This window comes from Thunnus albacares, chromosome 14 (genome assembly GCF_914725855.1).
Source record: "Thunnus albacares chromosome 14, fThuAlb1.1, whole genome shotgun sequence".
NCBI lineage: Eukaryota > Metazoa > Chordata > Actinopteri > Scombriformes > Scombridae > Thunnus > Thunnus albacares.
In genome coordinates this window covers 20,827,781-20,831,107 of record NC_058119.1, presented here as the reverse complement: position 1 = coordinate 20,831,107, position 3,327 = coordinate 20,827,781, and positions in this window count along the sequence as shown.

Genomic DNA, 3,327 nt, shown 5'->3' with positions numbered 1-3,327 from the left:
TTACTTTGCCTTTTCAACTCTTTAACCCTTACGTACTATCCATATTCTGACCCTTCACAGTATCACCTCATAATTAGTCTCTATACCAAATTTGTGAACCACAAATATATATTTTCATTTATAGGTGCTTTATCATCATAATAAATGCTTTATTAATCCTTAATTAAAATTTGAGAGAGAAGAGAGAGTTTAATTCTTTAAAGGACCAGTGTGTAGGATTTAGTGGCATCTAGCGGTGAGGTTGCAGATTGCAACAAACTGAATATCCCTCCCCTTCCAAGCGTGTAGGAGAACCTTCAGTGGCCATGAAACTCGCAAAAAACATGCAAGGCCCTCTCTAGAGCCAGTGTTTGGTTTGTCCGTTGTGGGCTACTGTAGAAACATGGCAGTGCAACATGGCGGGCTCCGTGGAAGAGGACCCGCTCCCTGTGTAGATATATGGAGCTCATTCTAAGGTAACGAAAAATCAGTTCCTACTCTCAGGTGATTCTACACTAATTAAAACATACTTTTGAATATTTTATTCCATTTCTGCAAAGATGCCACTAAACTCTACACACACTGCAACTTTAAGTTCTACGCTATTTGTTTATGAAAAAAACATTTACAATCACACTATATTATGTTCTTCTGTTAACTAAAACACAAGAACATGACAGCCACAATGATTTCAATCAGTTTTACTGAAGGCGCAACAACATTTTTGAACAGCAATTTCTAATTTAACCTTAAATACCCTCTACGTACAAATATTTCTATCAGCTGCACAACATTTTTTAAACAATTGAAATATTTTAGTGTATTCTGGGAAAATTCATAACATTTCAAATTTGACCTGAACAGTATGTGATGGTTAATTAATCAGCAAGGTTTGCAGTGGATCTTGATCAAAAATCATGACAACAACTTATTGACATGTATAACTGCAGACTTGATGAGAATCACATGAGCATTTATTAAGTCCAACATTTATAACTGTACACTAGCAAACACTAAACAACAGCTGGAGGGATTTTTCACAAACTGGCAACCCAAAACATGTACTTCCTGATGGCTTCTAAGTGATTTATAAAGCATCAGTAAACTATTTATTAACCATTAATAAAGCTATTATTTATTGTATTACTTATGAACTTTTACAGAATAAGGGTTGTCTTATTAGAAAGTGAAATCAACACAACTAATTAAAGATGCAAAGGAAAAGAATAACTAACACATTTGTGCGCAGCCTCCAGAAAATCTGTTTTATTGTCATAGAGAAAAAGCTACTAACCTGTATTTATGATGTGTGAGTATTTATCGAGGTAATAAATAGATCATATATATATATATATATATATATATCTTCCAGGAAGCGATTTTGATCTGTATCTATTTTGGTAAGCACAAGCTGAATGTTCGACTGTATGAAACTTTTAATATCTCACACAGAAAATGGGTTTAATATACTTTACTTTAATAGTCAAAGTTTTGTGGTGTTTCTGACTGTTTCCTTCCAAACTGTGACCCTCGGTGGTACTTTTGTGAAGTTTATCTCAGCAGCGCTTCACACAGTAATTGCTGGTTTTTAATAACCCACTTAAAAACTAAAAGAAAACACAACCCCAAGCACAGACTACTAAAACCGATTCAGCAGTAGAGAAACCAGCCTGTGATCTCGGTTCAACAGTTCAGCCAGTTTCACCAGTGTATGTACGTATAACAAATCATGTAAGACGGCAACACGGGCCTCATTTATTTGAGGCCAGACATAACTTCTGTAGCTTGAAACGTAACAGCGACCACAGATTTTGCTTGTGGCCCAGACAGGAAATAATCTGCCCCCATATTTGACAAACAAATGAGGCCATTTCATCAACATTTCTGTCAAACTCATACCTGTTTGTCTGTGAGGCTTTCACACTTCCAGGCTCATCTTAGTTGTGTGTTTCTTTCTGTTCTGTCATAATCTAAATGCTACATATATACATATATATATACTTCACTGAGGCTGTTTTCAATGTGTTTGTTTGAAAGCTGTAGTCAAACTTGCTCTGGTGTGAAACTACATGTGACAAACAAATACTCTACTCATTGGAAATTAAATTGAATGAGTTTTATCATTTTAATTTTTGTGGCGTGAATGCTCGTATCTCATCACAAAACAATAACCTCCTGGTTAAAATGGACATTTTGATGCGTCACAGTAGGAAAAGCACAGGTGCACATAATATAAATGAATGATGGTTGAATTCTATTCAGCTGCTTCAGTATTAAAGTTGGGACATTTTAACAGAACAACCTGTAATAACTAATAATGTTATTAGTAACATCTGTGCTTTTCCTACTATGAAAAGTCAGTCTGCCATTAAAATAAAGGCCTACACTGAACATCAGGTCCAAATATAACAACAATGAGAAACAAATACAGTCATAAATCAAGAACAACAAACATGTTGCCAAATTAAACTTTTCTTAAAAACACTCATGAATAATCCTTGAAAGCGCAGAAACTATCACAGATTAGATCTTTCTCTTTTTTCCTGGAAATATGCAAATATCTCTTTAGTAGTAAGAGTAAGATTTATCGATTTGATTTTGATGGACTTAATCAATGAAATATTCTCTTATACAGTAATAATTTGAAAAAAACGGATGGAAACTAGTTAGCTAGATGTGTAATAAGCCATGCAGTAATCCACCTCCAAGTAATGAAACAAATCTGGTTCCGACTAGTATCTGGAACAAGTCTGACAACTGTGATGTTTGAAAGGAAAACAAACACACACCAGAGGCTATATTTAAAAGGCTCATTTGAAATCCAAAGTTATGTATTACACTTTTATCACACTAAGTAACACAATAGTGCACATTGTGTGTTAAACCCCTTAAAGGACGGATTCACAAGTTTTTCTTACAACAGTCAGGTGGCCAAATGGACGTCATACTGGCCATTAGAGCCAGTATTTTAGCACCAAAGTTCCTCTTTTTGTTATTATACTTCCACTGCAGCTCAACAGGGAAACACAAAGAGGGAATTTGATGCTAAAAAAAACTGTAAATGTGGCAGATATCCACTTGATATGACTAACTCAGACTGCTGAAAACTCATATAAGCTTCAAACAAACTTTTAAATACATTTTTGCACAAAATGATGTGGATTTTGACCCCCATCACTTACACTGAAAGCAAATTAATAGCCAGCATGAACAAGAGGAATGATTACAATGAGGAAAACCTCTTTCAGTGTTCATATGAACACCTGACTGTTGTTTTAAGTCAGATATGAAAAACTATGAACCTTTAAAACCTCACCGACATGACAAACTCAGGCTTTGCAGTCCAAC